Genomic DNA, 16,890 nt, shown 5'->3' with positions numbered 1-16,890 from the left:
ACATTGTTAACTGGCACCCAGGTGCGATCACAGGGGGGATAGCCCTTCCAATCCACCAAAAATTGTAATTTCCCCCTATGAAAACGGGAATCACAAATCTCTTGGACTTCAAATTCTGGCGTATCCCGAACATCAATGACAGCAGGTCGGGGATGGGAACGACCATAGGGGTCGAGACGATAGGACTTCAGCAGGGAAACATGAGACTGGATGGACATGCCAAGAGGTAGGTAGGGCCAGTCTAACCTGCTTCGTTATGCGGAAAGGACCGTGGAATCTGGGGGCCAATTTCTGTGGGAGGTTTCGGGCTGGAAGATTCCTGGAAGATAACCACACCAGGTCACCCACCCGAAACACAGGATCAAGACTCCGACGCTTGTCAGCAGTCTTCTTCATGTTAGCCTGCGCCAGAGTCCGTGCACCAGTCGCCTGATGGTGACAGTCTTGTACATCAGCTATCAGCTGATCAGCCGAAGGGACTGGACTGGGTTATATAGGAGGGAGAGGCAGTAACTTGGGGTGTAGACCAAAAGAACAGTAGAAAGGACTAAACCCAGTTGCCGAGTGCACTGAATTATTGTAAGCTACTTCAGCCAGGGCTAGATGTGACATCCAATTAGACTGAGACGCGTTGGTGAAACAGCGTAGACACTGTTCTAAAGTCTGATTGGTCCTTTCGGTCTGCCCATTGGTTTGTGGATGATGACCAGAGCTAAGGGCTCTATGTATACCCAAATGTTGGCAGAGGTGACTCCAAAAGGCAGAAACAAATTGAGAGCCCCTATCTGATATTATCTTTTCTGGTAACCCATGTAAACGGTAAATGTTCTGTCGAAAGGACTGTGCCATCTGAGTTGCTGTGGGTATCTTCTGGAAAGGAATGAAGTGGGCCATTTTAGTAAAGCAGTCCACTACCATCATGATACAGGTATGGCCCTCGGAACATGGGAGATCCACAATAAAGTCGGTGGCAAGTGTGTGCCAAGGGTATGGTGGTATTTCAATAGGATGCAACAAGCCCACAGGTCTCCGGCACGGAGTCTTAACCTGGGCACAAACCGGACATGACTCCACGTATTGCCTGACTTGAGTAGCCCAGCCAGGCCACCAGAACTGACGGGCGATCACCTCCTGCGTAGATCGAATCCCACGATGTCCTCCTATCTTGGAATCATGTAGACCTTTTAATACGACTCTACGGAGATCTTCAGTAGGTAAGTACAGCCTTTTCCGAAAGAGCAGAAGGCCATCTCTTTCGCTTATTTGTGGAAGTTTTAATAAGGTGGCACGTCTAGGATCCATTGACGTTTCCTGAGCTACTCTCTGTAAATAGGGTACTCAGGCTAGGAGAAAATGTTTTGGGGCTAACACTGGTTGCCTTCTGTTTTCCTGTATATCGTCCTCCAGAGAGCGAGGCAGGGCATCGGCTTTCACATTTCTGGTGTTCGATATGTAGGTGATATTGAAGTCGTAATGTGAAAAGAAGGCGGCCCACCAAGCCTGCCGTGAAGTTCTGCACTGTAAAGACCGTAGAAACTGTAGGTTTCGGTGATCCGTGCGTACTTCTACTGGGAATCACCCTCCCAATAGATGGTGACGCCATTCTTCAAAGGCAGTTTTTATGGCCAAGAGCTCCTTCTTGATGATTGGATAGTTCCGTTCACTGGCAGTAAGTTTTCTGGAATAATATGCTAGGGGGTATTCTGTCTTCAAATCAGGATCAAGTTGTAGCAGAACTGCCCCCACAGCATAGTCTGATGCATCAGCTTCCACAATAAAGGGTCTGTCCTCCCAGGGATGTTGAAGGATAGGAGAGGTGCTGAAGGCTTCCTTTAATCGCTGAAAGGAGACGGCGGCCTCCGGTCCCCACTGAAAGGTCTTCTTGACACTGGTCAGACTAGAAAGGGGAGCAGCCCACTTGGAAAATGATGGTATAAATCGGCGATAAAAATTAACGAAACCAAGGAAACGTTGAAGCGATGATCGATCACTGGGAGGCTTCCAATCCAAAATAGCACTGACATTTGCAGGATCCATATGTATACCTGTGGAACTGATAACGTATCCCAGGAACTTCTTAGCGGGGTGGTTGCTTCCAAAGCATTCCTGCGTACAACGGTCTGAACAAAACTCTAAAGTCCTTGTCTCCCAATTGATATTAGGATTGTGATGAAACAAGCAAGGTAACCCCAGGATAATGGGATACGTAGGTGTCTTGATGACATCTAAGGAGATCAGTTCCTGATGCCCCTCAATTTGCAGCTGCAGGGTTCCTGTATGCTGATGAACTGGTCCAGAAGACAAAGGAGTCCCATCAATAACTTCTACCACAGAAGCACATCTTTTCTCCAGCAAGGCAATCCCATTCCTGGCTACGAAATCGGCATCAATATAGTTGCCAGAAGCTCCACAATCCAACAGGCCCAGGACCTCAACAGGTTCGTTTCTAGACCAGGTGACCTTGATTCTTAAGGCCATGAGTACCCCTGGCTGCATTGGTTGTTTTTCCAGGTGATCATCCGGAAGGACTGAAGTGAAGGAAGGGGAGCCTGTCGTTGCCTTCCCTACATACGACAGGCCATTTAGTTTTCCGACTTTCGGAGGGGTCGTAGAGGGCATGTAGAGAGGTAATGTCCAGAGGCCCCGTAGTACAAGCACAATCTGAGATCTCTCCTTCTCTTCCTTTCAGCATCAGGCAGGGGACCTCTTACGTCTCCCAATTGCATGGGTTCAGGTGCAGCTTCTAGAGAGCTTGACGCCTTAGAGGGTACAGGCAAGAATCGCGGAAGCGTCTTTTCAGATCTACGCCTCTCGTTCCGCCTCTCAGCCAATCTATGGTCGATACGTAGGACTTGTCCTTGAAGGGCCTGCAAGGTCTCAGGTTCAGGTATATGTAATAACTCATCCTTGTATTCCTCCCTCAGTCCTCTACGAAAAAGTGTTTTCTGAGTGACTTCCGGCCATTGAGAATCGTGGCCAACTGGCGGAAACGACTGATATAATAAATGATGTCACTAGTCCCTTGCTTCAAATCCATAAGTTGGTTCTGAGCTGTTGCTGCAAGATTAGGCGACTGGAACACCTCCAAAAAGGCCTTTTCAAAAGCCACAAAGTCCTCCAGAATTGGGCTCTTTGCTACCACCAGGGGTGTGGCGCAGGCAAATGCAATGCCAACCAAATTACCCAGAATATATCCAATCTTGGCCTTATCCTGATTGAAATGCGTTGGGCGACACAAGAAATGGATCCTGCAATGATTGCAAAATTCCGCCACTCGTCTGAGATCACCATCAAATTTCACTGGACTGGTCTGTGCCATCACAGTTTCAGGCAAAATATTAGAACTGGCCCCTTAAGCCACCATTTGTCTTAATGAAAGATTCTCCTGGTGGAGTGCCGACATTTCGGCACGTAAGGCCCTGATCTCACTTCTCAAATCCTCCGTGTCATCCATCTCAGGATAGGTACTGGTAGGTAGGCGTCTTAATCTGGTGAGATGTGTGTCCCAGGATTGGGTAGCACCTGTAGAACCTGGATTCCTGGGAGACGTCCGTGCTGGAGAGGCCAGGCTGGTAGTCAGGTGCCGCTAGTTGAATGAATGATGCAAGGTAGCAGCTCCAGCCCAGCCCTGGTAGAACAGGGGTGAAAGGGAAACACCCCCTGACGTCGCAAAATCTTCTCCCTGTGGATCTTGTGACGTAGTGATGTGGCTGGCTCTGACAGGGATGATGGTGCAGCAGTCAAATAGTCCCAAGAATCTAAGAGTTCAAAAGTTGGGAGGAGGAGCTTGCAGTTGGGAGTGCGGGCTGAGCCTGACGATAATGAGGTTCAGGAGTCAGGAGAAGTAGAAGACAACAGGCCAACGGTGAGATCCGAAGAGAGCTGGAGAGGTGAACCCAAATGGAGAGGCAAGGCTGAAGTCCGTTGATGCAAAACCAGGGAAGGATACAGGCAGAGCTGAGACCCAGGGCAGGCAGCTTAGAAGACTCAGGCAAGACAACCAAAAAGGAAACCACAGGGGTGAACCCCAAGGGAAAACTGGGAGGACCAAGACAGGGAGGCAAACGGGACCCCCAGATCAGGCAAGAACCAAGGAGCAAGCTGGGGAGAGCTGGAATCCAGAAGCCAGCAGGAAACAGGAATGGAGCGCAACTACGGCGCGTCGGGGACGAACCGCGTTAAGACGCAATTCGTTCCTGAACTCGACTGCCATTTACGGTCCTCGGCATGAAGCCGAGGCCTGAGGCGCAGGCTGGCCCGCGCATGCGCAGCAGTCCCGGGCGAGAGTGAGAATGAGGCTTGACACCCAAGCCGCCGGCCTCCGCGTACCGCGGCGCATGCGTACGCCCGAAACCAAACAATGAGGCAAGTTCGGATGTCGGGAGACTCTTCTCCCAGCTAACCGGAACCTCGGATAGACCATCCAAGACTGGCAGCGTCTCGCCATCCCCCAGGTAGGTGGTCTAACAGCAATCCGCATCTCGACTTGATCGATTGGAAAATTATGACAATTCGAGTGCGGGATTCAATCTTAGTAGGGTTCTATTGATGGGAGAAGTCGTCCCTTGTTTGTTTTTAGTGTTGCTATATCTGTTACTTGAAAAACTGCCTGCATTTTCGGTGGTTATCACTGTTTTTGTTCTTTAGGCTGTATTGCTATGTACATCCAGTTTAAGGATGCTGGTTAATTTGAAAAATAGTAATGATGTTCAATACCTACATTTTCTGGTCTCCTATTTCGAAAGTGGAGTATCAGCAACACCAGTGCAGAGCTCCATCTTAGTAGGGCTCTATTAAATCTGGTCTCCTATTTCTAAAGTGGAGTAGCAGCAACACTAGTGCATAGCTCCATCTTAGTAGGGCTCTATTAAAAAATAAGTCCCTTGTTTGTTTTTAGTGTTGCTATGTCTGTCTCTTAGAAACTGCCGGCCTTTTCGGTGGTTATCTATGTTTTATGTTTTAAAAGCTGTATCGCTATCTACAGACTGCCTATAGATGCTGATCAGTAGGTAAAAAAAAGTACTGATGTTCAATGCAATCACTATTAAATATCCTTTATGGTGTATTACATATTCTATCTTGCAAGAACGGATATAGACTTGTTGATGCAGTGATTGTATAGGTAAATTAGCGGAATGTCTTGAACTGACAGTTCAAATCTTGTGCCATTCAATGGCCTCATTTAACCCCTTCTTGTCACTTCGGGTCAAATAGATATGTTTTTGTTCCTTCGCTAGCAGTATTTTGTTTTTGATGTTCTGGTTGGTGCCATGTATAAGCATTAGCACAGCCCATTTGAAATCTTCACTTCCATGCTTTTTTTCTATGACGTGTTTAACCATCGGGGCTAGAATAATTGTATTCTTTATGTAGCTTTTATGCTCTTATTATCAGAGTTTTTACTTTTCGATTAGTCTTTCCAATGTAATTAAGGTTGCAGGGACAGGTGATCATATATACTGCAAATTCTGAATTGCAATTGGAAACATGTGTCAGTTGCCAGGGTTTTTCTGTTCCTATGTCAATCTCTTTAGCTTTGTAAGTCCTCTTGAAAACTATGCAATTTCCACAGGGATGGTGGCCAATCACTGGATTGAAGACCCATGATTGTGTAATGCTTTCATGTGGTTGAATTTTGTTGGTAAATCTACTCTTGCTTACTCTATTGCCTATAGTTGTAGATTTCTTGTAGGCAGAAATTGGAGTTTTTAATTTAGAGGTAGTAGATATTATCCATTGTTTGCAAATGGTACTTCGGATGGTGAGACTGAGGTTAGTGAAAGTATTCACACATCCCAAAATCAATGGATGATAGACTGGTATCTTGTCTTCTAGTAGAGCTTCTCTATTATTATTATTAAATGCTCTTTTGGATGCCCTCTTTACAAACTTTTTCGGGTATCCTCTTTGTTTAAGTTTATGAGTTAGATTTTTAGCTTCCTCTTTGTAGGCTTCTGTTTTACTGCTGTTGCGTTTCAGTCTCAAGAATTGTCCATAAGGTAAATTCTCTTTGAGATGTTTAACATGATGACTCTGTAAGTGAAGGCCCATAATAAGGCAAGTTTATCTTGGGGTTGAGCAGCAGAGGTTTAAAATTGCAATATTACCTGTTCTTAGATTTAAACTGTAATTTGTTATCTATCTCGTGTGTGCCTGCGTCAGTGGCGAACGCGAACCAGTGCAGACTAGCACGCAAACGCACCAGCGCTGGCGCGCCATCAATGAAAAGAAAAGGCGCGCAGAAACAGATGGGATTTGTAGTTCCTGCATGCTTTACTCAAAATCGGCCTATAAAAAGTACTGGCAATTAAGTTAATGGAGTAAATCGAGATAGCGGCAAGTCTTGGGTTCCAATAATGCACTGCATTCAGTTCCAAGTTAACAGCCGCACTCGGCGCACAACAAGCATCTCCCTCGACAATCGATCCCAGAGAGAACGGTAAAAAGATAGGAAACCTGCAAGGGGTAAACTAAAATTTCAAAGAACAGTGAGCAAAAGCAAGCTAGCTTACTGAGCTATAACATTAAGATGTCAAGTATACCAATCTGTGTTTACGTGCTAAAGAATAAGCAACATAACTAATTGTAAAACAATTTGGATACCAGACAAACACTCAACAACACGAACCAGAGTTGTTTTTGCACCGTCCTTGACGCGCTCGTGCTGACACGCCTTAAATTGGTTAAATAGGCGCTTAGGAGCCAGGAAACATGGGAAGTGTAGTCCCAAACGAAAATCAATTAAAATACACTTGAAAACAATTGCCTACAAGTCCCTATCATGTGAGAAATGAACAGCAAACAGTTTAAAAATGTTAACCGCTTAAAAATGCTAAAAGCTACAATCTAAAACGGGCACACTATAATTAGTGGACACTCCAACAGAGCGCACTACACCATCCAGCTCTTCACACACCATGTACTCATTCACTCACACACATTAATATACAAACTCCTTGCACACATAATGAGCTAACATGCAACACCCTTTAACACCGATAGTTTCAGGAAAGGCTTCTCTCGCCTCTCTGCCGAACAAAAAGCAGATGCACACACCCGCCCCCTCCCCTGGGTGTGAAGGAACACATAACGCTTTTATATGTTAGCTCGCATCCGTGGGGGGGGGGCGGACAGATGTGTGCATTGGAATTGTCTAAGGCAGAGAGATGAGGGATGCCTTTCTTTAACTAGCAGCTTTACATTGTTGCTGTGTTTGTGCAAAAAATGCATTTGCACAAACACAGTAAAACTTTAAAGTGGCCAGTTTCAGGAAAGGCTTCCCTCACCTCTCTGCCTAACTAAAAGCAAGTGCGGCAGCCCGCCCCTCAACTCACATTCCGTAAACTTCTTCTCCTGGGTGGGCCTTAACTGAACACCTAAGCCCTATGTGCCAGGACCCTTATTTTCCAGCCAAGCCTGTCATCGCTTAGTTTATAATCGCCACTGTCCCCACTCCCCAAAATGAAAAGCTATGATCCTTGGGAAGCGTGCAGGAACAACACTCTAGCATGGCTAACTGTTCAAATCGGGCCAGGACTGCAAAGCGACCTGCGCAGGCTCTCGTTACAGCGGGAACCAGTAAACGACTGCATTGCCTTCCATTGTGGAAAAGGATCCTGCCAGGGACAAGGGAGAATGGCTAGAAACTGAGCAAACACGTCTTTAAAAATAGCTCTTGGATTTCCCGCCTCTTGCCCAGCCCCCTATGCGAGTTACAGTTGTGAACTTGGCAGAGTTCCACTTGTAGTTTTTTTAAACTTCATGCAGTGGGTTTCCCATCCAACAGAAATGTCGGTCAAGGAAGGCCGCTTCTTCCCCTCCCCCTTTTATTTTCTTGTGAGCACGTTTTATCCATCATAATGGGGTAGACATGTCTTGATGGTATATCATCTCTAAACAAGCATTGTCAAAGCCAACAGTTTGGCTTTTGCATAGGCACGGAATCGGCATTTTCCAGACGCAGCCATAATGTGAGTGCCTGGCCGTAAGATGGTACCTTCTGGCAAACTGTGGTAGTATCTGGGCATACTATAGCAGTGCTTAGCAAATGATTATCTATGCTAGGAATTAAGTGCAAGCAACAGATGCAAGGGCACACCTTCCTTATAAAACAAGTGGCTGAAGGCACACTTGATTAAGACATTTTTGTTAAACATGGAGCAGTTTACAGGTGCAATTCACCCACTACCTTTCAGAAGACTGCTTACAAAAATCATTGACATCCCCTTAAAAGCAGGGACATGTCAAAGAGATCTGGGGGGTGGAGGTAGTGGGTGGGAAAAGCCAACCATCCATTGATGGTTAATAACCCAAAGAGCCACCCTTTTGCTGATCCATCTCTCTGCTAACTTCATTTCCCATTCTAATAGTTTGGCCTCCTAGGCAGCACTTACAGCATCACCTACTGAACAAAACTAAAAAGGTATGTTTTCTCTTACCCTTTAATTGGTTTCGCTTGTGAATGGCTAGGATTCTTTTTACTGTTGTCTGACGAAAGTGCTAAAAGTGTGCAGAATAAATGTCATATTAAGGAAACCATTGTTGTTACAAAATGCAGATGAAAGAAATCTATTTATTCTAAAAGAGACAACCTGAAATTCATCTAACGCAAGGTACACAGTAGTAAATTACTGTCCTCAAGACCTTGGAATGTTTCTAAATGAATTATTACGGTCAACCCTGTTGGAGGGAACATGTTTGTAAGGAGTATGCATGGAATGTGCAAGCCATTTCTTTGTGCTGTTCAATTGCCTGGATTTGTGTAATCCATGGAATTGACATTCAGGAGGAAAATATCATTGCCTGGTGAGAGAGGTTTTATTCTGCGTAACCCCCTTGCACAGCCAATTACTTCATAACTTTTTAACTAGTGAATTGAAGCAGATTTTCATCAAAGATCTACTTTCTGTCTTACTCGTATCTCCCGCCGTGTACGATAATTTTTTGATGGAGCAAAAGGTTTTAAAAGTCCCAGTGCTTGTATGGCTACTCCTATTCATATGCCATGCTAACAGAGCCACCATGCAGCGTCTTCATGCCTCGTCGCTTTTCTTTGAATGAGGCAATTGGACGTGGCATTGTGCTGTATGCACTAGTGCTGTATGCACTGGTACTACTATATCCTGTGTTCACTCCAGCACCCGGGTGATTTTTCAGGGCTAGCATTTTCACCAGCCTCTCCGGTTGCTTCCATTGTTGCCAAAGATGACCAGATTTATAATATGGTGATTCTGTGGTTTGCAGTTGCTGAAAGTCCACATGCTGGCAGACCTGCTTGAATTTGGTGCAAAGTCTAAGGCTCTAATCCCTTTCATGGTGGCTCTTCTGGGACCAGTACCGTCTATGTAACATAAGTGGATTGTGTCCATTGTGACTTCTGCTTTTTGGGCAGTGTCTGGGAGCTTGAACCTCTAAATGAGAGCGTAGTGATAGTTTGTGGGGAGAACAGGGAGAAGCGATGTGCAAAACCTGAGGTGTTGGAGCGTGCAAATCATAAGCCCCTTTTCTGTGTGCAAGGAATATTCTGGGCAATTTGGATTAGAGCGCATAAGGGTTACGAAACTGAAGCCCCCAAGTGATGGTATCCTGTTTGGTTGCTTGCCGACAAGGTCCACACAGTCATCCTGTGTGGTTGTCTCTGAGGGGCTGATGTGTGAAGGGCTGTACTGTGGTGGGTTGGTCGTGAGATTTTGAGATCGCTGGGTGCGAGTTGAGGCAGGGGGCTGTTTGAACGTGAGCGCCTCGGCTGACTGTATTTATTGCTAGCTGGTGTGTGCATACTGTAAAATTGAAATATGGAGGTTTAGCGGGTAACGGAAGGGAAGGTTGGTAATTTGAGCCTATTTCCATGGCTACATAGTGATGTATATCTGTTTTTGAATAGGTGGTTCCAAAAAGTAATCCCTGGGTTCTTTGGGGATTTCTTCTATCTATTTTTAAATAATCAGTACTGGAAAGACATGTTCTTGTTAATTCCCTGAAGATTTAGGTTTCTGTTTTTTTTAAGATGGTTTGCCTTTCAATCAGTGTGGCAAACTTGGCACCTTTCCTGTTGCTGAAGTGTTCCGCTTGAGGGATATGTTCCTGGATCGGTATTGATGCCTATTGACTCTAGTCCAGCTGACGGTTAGGAACTAGGAGTGGCCATAATCAAAAGTCCCTGCCTTGCACAAAAAGTCTGCATTGACATTGTTTATCTTCTTGCAGCTTTATGAAAAGCCATGTTTTAGGAGTTTCCAAAATGTCAAGTGATCCCCCTATATACATCACCCGGCTATGTGATGGTGTTCAAGTGGTTAGTGGACATGACCACTAAGGAAGCACAGGGATGCCCAGGAGGACGAGGTGCCTGGAACTTTGGCACCCACATTCTTCATTTGATTGTCCCAGATTGCAGACTGTGTACATTCTCGTCCTCTCATTGGCCTGAAGCTAAAGAGCACAGATATGTTACATTAGACATGCATGCATATCAACTGTCTTATATGTGTGATATTAATTAATTTAGGGTCACAGCTGGCTATCTGGTTTTTATTTTACATTTGTTTTACAATCTTAAGTACTTCCATAAGAGAGGCATTTAGACTGTTTTTACCGAACACAAAAGTGAACTGTGCAGCATTTTGAAAGATGGATAAGAAAAGGGATGATGGGCAGGATAAAGGTGAAAATATGCAGATGCCAGCCTCCACTGGCATCCTATTATGCAGTGTAGTGACGTTGACTCTTCAGTAACGAAGCAAATGTGTTTCATTTGGCGGAGACTGTCATCACTGTCCAGGAAATGTCAAGATTTGCAAACTTTGTGCTGCTCCTTTTTAAGAACGTCCCCTTGGAAGCACTGAAAAGCTAGTTAGCCCAATTGACCCCAGGACCTTGTTGCCAACCAAACCATGAAGGAACTGGTAGACACATGCACCCCCCTGTCACAACATCTCACAGTAGTTAAACCCTCCACCTTCTGGTATACCTGATAACAACTGACTGACAATGAACTTGATGGACCAACCTGCCGCTGGTCCCTTAATTGTGGGTCCCAATCCCAAAAATCTTAAATGTGGGCCTGCCCCCCATGCCCCTTTTCCTTCTGCACCTGCTGCTCCCCCTATCCCCCAAATCCTCACTTATGCTGGTTCTGCGGCCTTCACTTATTACATGTCTCGGGTCAATTTGCCTCTTGCCGGTGAGTCGGCATGTGATGGCCCGGATCGATATCAATAACGCTGGTGCAAAACAGAAACACCAGGACCTCCTCATCTTAAAGATATTATCCAGTACTCGCCAGAAACTCATCACTGAAACTACATCTGCAAATTACTCCACGGCTATTGCGGCAGCCACTAAATTCCCCCTCCCCCTTTTGTTCCAGTCAAGCACTGGTCTAAGCCATTGCCTGATGTGGTAATCTCAAGAGTCCACAGGAAAATGTAGTGCAATTAAAAATGTCTTCATTACCAAGATAGATTAACACAGACAACTTGGTGATGCATCTAAATAGTTTCCATGCCTCCCACTCGGTCACAATCCGATCTTGCACGGCACAGCACTGACAGCCTTCACAATCCTCACGCAGAGTGGCTTCATTGATATTCTTGCATCACTAAAACCTACCTAATGCAAGAATGTCATCCTTCCATCTACCATCATGAAACGGTTCTTAAGCTCCACCCTTACCTCTTCCTCCAAAATGTTAGTGCCATGCTGCCCTGATCATGACCTATATAAAAACAGGATTCATCCGCCTACTCCTCTAAAAATCAGCGTAGAACCATGCAACCTTGTCCGCTTCCATTGATCACCAGCCTTCCATTCATTGATAAAATCATTGAGGAGGCAGTTGCCCATCAACGCCACGATCGGATTAACGAAAATTGCCTCTGTAACTACCAATCTGAATCAAGCTCATTGATGCTGCTCTCCAAATCATGAATAACAGTGACCCCTGCCTCATAGTCCTCCTTGAACTTTCTGCTGCGTTTGACTCGGTCAACCACTTCACACTCACAAACCTATAGAACTGGGTTCAAAGTCACAGTCCTCGACTGGTTCACCTCATGCCTCTCTAACAGATACCAAGCAGTCCAGATGGGTATGTGCAGTATCAAGGATCAATACTCTTCACAGTGGTTTTCCATCTCTACATGGAACCACTCAGATCGCTTCTCAATCACTCTACTATCTCTTTTCGCCAATACACTGATACTGTTATATCTCAAAGTGACTGTCCAGGCATTTAATTCCGCAGGAAAGGCCTCGCCTCCATCCAAGCCTGAATGGCAAGCCTTTACCTAAAGCTCAATCCCACCAATTTGGAATTCATCCTGCTGCTGCTAAACAGGACGACATCCAAGGTGGCTGAATTCACACCTCAGTTGGTCCCATGTGCCAAATCACTCTAGTTCATTATTGACAGCAGTCTCGCCTTCCAGGAGCATATCAACAAAAAGCCCAAACTGCTTGGTATCAACTACCGTTTGTTTGGAAAATAAATCTCTTCCTCCCACCTAATGACCTCTGTCCAGGCCCTAGTAATCTCACACCTTGATGGAGGGAACCCCCTCCCCGCTAGCATCCGACAAAAATGCCTACCCACCCCCTTAGGTCTCTTCAACACACCTGTGCAAGCCTCATAATGTGAGCTAAGACATTTGACCATATCTCCCACATTCTAAGATAATTACTCTGGCTACCCATCACAGCCAGCATACTCTTAAATACTTCCTGCATCATATCGAAAGCAGCTACTGCCTGCACACCATTCTACCTAACCACAAAACTCACACGCTCAGGTAGGGCAGCTCCTTTAGGAAGCAGAACATTGTGATGCTTGAAACTTAATTTGCAAGTAAATGGAAAACCAGTAAACTGGCCTTCTCTTGTTATGCCACAGCCTACTGAAATGCCACCTGATTCTCAACCAGGACTGTTCCAATGCTCCTGCAGTTCAGGAAGGAACTACTTCTCAGGGAATGCCTATGGGTCATTTAGGTATTGAAGTTTCAGTCTTTTTCAAGAAAGAAACTCTTGGAATCTTCAATTGCTGCGGAGTAAGGCCCAGGTTCCCAACCAAACTGACAATGTAACGGAGTGGAATAACACGTTCCTAGCTGCTTGTAATACACATTACATTCAGAAGAATTGCCATCTGCTGGACATTGAAATTCAGATCCCCAGGGACTTGGGATTCTGTGGTTGTACTGTTCAGGGGTGGGCATCTAGTTGTACTCCTTGTAGATTGATATTTTTTTAATTATCATCTTTTAGGTGGGGCTATAAATATCTTCTGTGTGAGTCAGCTACCCGAGCTGCTCTCAAACTGTGGAATGTTCGTAGGTGTATAAGCTGTTTGACTTTTCTGTCTTTCTGGTTCATCTTCATACTAGTGGAGGCTGTGGGTGGGCGATCAGGAAGGTTCCTCACATCGAACCCAATGGGTTTGGTGCTTCTGCATTTTCAGCAGTGGCTTTCCTGAGTCTGATTGCTGTGGTAATTGATGTAGAGGATGCGTAGAGCCTAGTTGTTGATTGTTCTGAGATCAAGAGAAGGCCTTCAGATCGATCTGAATTGCTGCACCATCTACGCTTTTGTCAGTGGCGCCGGGTGTGAGCTTCCTGGAGTGACAGACCTCCTGGTAAGATATGAGATTTATTGACTTCAGTCAATGACCACAGAAACTGCAATATACCCATATTGCATATACCCACATATGGGAGCGGGACTCAAAGAGGTAGCATTCAAAAAGTTAGTTTCATAAGACTGCATTAAGAGGAAATTGCATCAGTGCATCCAGGGAGCGAAAGGCAGTATGTAGGAAAAAAATCTAGTGCATGGTACAAACAAAAAGCCAAGTAATTTAAGGTTGCAATCAAGAAGTGAACCTCATGTGAGATGTATTCAGGAACCAACAAATAATACATGAGTATTTCATAAGCAGCTATTATAAAAAGGATCAATCAAGGGGTCAAACCTCAAGAGTGAGAGATCAATTAGCCGTGATTTTAAGGGTGTAATTAATGGAGCAAGTACCACAAGGCGGTGTCAAGGAACCGATATCCTGTATGTGCAATCAGTGTGAATCTCCAAAGCAGCGTACCAGTGACCAATTTCATAAGTGTGGGTCCAGGCGTACCTTAAGGGTACAACCAAGGAGCAAGTCTCAAGGGTGCCTTTCTCGGGGGTGCACTCAAGGAACAGGTACCATTAGCAGCATGCAGGAAGTAGATTTTTGAGGGGTGCAATCAGGGAGCAGATCTGATGAGAATACAACCAGAAGCAAATATCCCAAGGGAGCAGTCAAGAGGCAGGTATCATTAGAGTGAAGTCAAGAAGCAAATATAATTTAAGAGCTCTGAAATTGTGGAACTACATGAAACTCCTAAATAGGTGTTAAGTATAGGAGTGAATCTCATAAGCAGCATTTTGTCGCTGAAGCTTTTCTCTTCTTCGCCACTGTGTGAAGTGAGCACCGAATATTCCAACTGGTAATCCACAATTCTTGGTTCATTCTTCTCGGATGAGGTTCATGCTTTGAGCACATGTTCAAGACTAATGGTTTTCCTAACAACCCTCCTCCATCCCTTCTGACAAGATCAAAGAGATCGGATGCTTTTGGGCACAGAGTGTTTGCTTCGATTTCCTTGGCTTGCATTCATTGAACATACAAAGTAAAATCTATATGCATATTAACTGCTTTTTGGCTCAAAGAGTCACAGCCATATCATCATGTCCATTTACAGAGACCCTGCAGCAGTCCTTGTGTTTCAGACCATTCTTTCTCGATGTACTAGCAGAGGAACAGTAAACCGCAAATAACTCGGTGGCCTATTCACTCTAGCAGGAGTTCTTCCGTCTGCTCACCTGGGGGAGCAATTGGACCTCATTACAACACCGGCGGTAGCCGTGCCGGTATAACGGGCACGGCTGCCACCGGTATCATTTTTTTTTACGGTGCCCAGGAATTGGCAATTACCGGGTCATTAGGGCCCCCTAATGCTCCTCATTCCCATTCGATCCCGATAGGGCCCAGTGGGAATGGGGAGGCTGGATGCACCGGCACCATTCAGAATGGTGCCGGTGCCTCCGGCATGCTCCGCTCAAGGGTCCCGGCCCTCCCGGCAGGCCAGTCCTGGCGGGCAGTAAGGCACCAACAAGCAGAACTCGTAGTTTTCCGGTACGGTAACAACGGTACCGGCAAGCTTACCGGTAGCGTTGTTACTGTACCGGCAAACTTGGAATGAGGCCCACTGTCTCTTTTGCTATTCAGTGCCTCCCCATCCTGTTCGTTTTTGAGGAGGACTTTCTGCAACTGACATTTGTGAGAAGAATGTTTTAGTTCCTACCCAACTGGCATCAGATTAGTTGAGACCAATGCCGCCCCTTCCTGTAATTGCTCCCACTATACCGAAATACCTTCTCGTCTTCCTTAACTGTCCCTCAGGGCATCATCTGATTCAGTAGGTTGTGGAACATCTCCACAATGGTGCAAACATTGGGGCTGAGAAGGAAACAAGGGACGGGTGGTACTCAAGGTATTAGCTTGTAACCAAAAATGAGAACAGAATTACTACAATAAGTAAAGGCTAAGGTGATCACTATAACCTATATTCTACAGTCCATTTTGGAGGAGGACTGGTTTGTGTTTCTATACTGCCGGATGCACATTTTCTCAAGCATGCCTGAAGTACCTGTGATTTATTCTCAAAGACCAACATTACCAGTTTAGCGCAATAATTTTCCCCATTGCATCGGGGCGAATTGCCCATTTTTGCCGAATGACAATTTAACTGAATTTATTTTGCCGCATTTTTTTACCAGAAACATTTAGATGGTAAGGTGTATATGAGAAGGGGTTTGGGGTGCAAAGGGGGTGTAGAGGGTCGCACCCCGCTGTTTGTGGTACAAGAAAGCTTCAGAATTGGGCAAAATAATTCAGCAAAATTGACATTTGGCAAAATATAATCTGTAAACGTTCATAGATCCGAATTGGGCAGAGGCACTACACAAAGGTCCAGACAATGGTAGCTACTCAACTTAGGAGGGGGAACCTTATTTATTTCCCTACTTGGATGAATGGCTGCTGAGAACTAAAAGATTGTGAATGGATCTAATCTGCTCAGGAAGCCATGAATACTTTGTTCACAGGGGATTTGCCTAACCATCAATATGTTCTGTCTTTTCCCTTCAAAGAGGATGTAGTTCATGGTTGCAGATGGTGTTTCTGAACTCACTTAAATAGAATTCATAATTCCACTGCTGTTCAGATTGTATACATTTTGAAGTGTGCATTGAGGATTTAGTGGGCACAGGTTTCGGGTGATCTCACTGACTTGATCTTGGTATCCTCCTCACATCTACCAGGACTTGACATGATTGGTGTCACAGTTAAATTTTGATGCATCCTTTTTTCGGCCTTGACTCCTATTTCCATTGGTTACTGCCTTCTCACTGTTTAGTTGTTCAGCATATTGATCCAACCTTAAATTCATTCAATGAGACAGACAAGAAAGGGGGTGATAGAGTTCCCTTTTGTAGCTATTCTATTGTTCATTCAAGGAAAACGTTTTCACATCCAGACCCTTCACCGCTGCTATGCATTCATTAAGGCTCTGTGAGCTCCCTCCCTCTGCAGAGCAGCCATATTAATCTGATGATTCTAGTTAAGAAAGGGATAAACAACCCAAAGGGCTGTAGGGAGCACTCTAAACAACACAACATGAATTCTGAGAGAATAGGAAGTGCAGAAATAGTGCAGAAAAAAGGGAGCCTAATCCTTAACTATAGAATGTTTGTGGAGCGTCCTCGCCCGAGAAAATGTCTTTCAAGAACTCGGTCAAAAAGGTTTAGTGGGCCTGTCCATGTCTTGGCTCCAATGCTTTCGGTTGCAATTTTGAG

At 45.2% G+C, this 16,890-nt stretch overlaps 1 protein-coding gene across 2 annotated transcripts in view; it reads left to right on the top strand.

The window, feature by feature from the left end:
- Nucleotides 1-16,890, top strand: part of COASY (Coenzyme A synthase) — a 378,965-nt gene that overhangs the window by 345,706 nt on the left and 16,369 nt on the right. The gene's annotated exons all lie outside the window — the stretch shown is intronic.

The sequence above is a fragment of the Ambystoma mexicanum genome, chromosome 13 (genome assembly GCF_040938575.1).
Source record: "Ambystoma mexicanum isolate Mex_15411 chromosome 13, UKY_AmexF1_1, whole genome shotgun sequence".
NCBI lineage: Eukaryota > Metazoa > Chordata > Amphibia > Caudata > Ambystomatidae > Ambystoma > Ambystoma mexicanum.
Note: the sequence above shows the minus strand (reverse complement) of the source record. Positions and strands in the feature narration are given on the sequence as shown.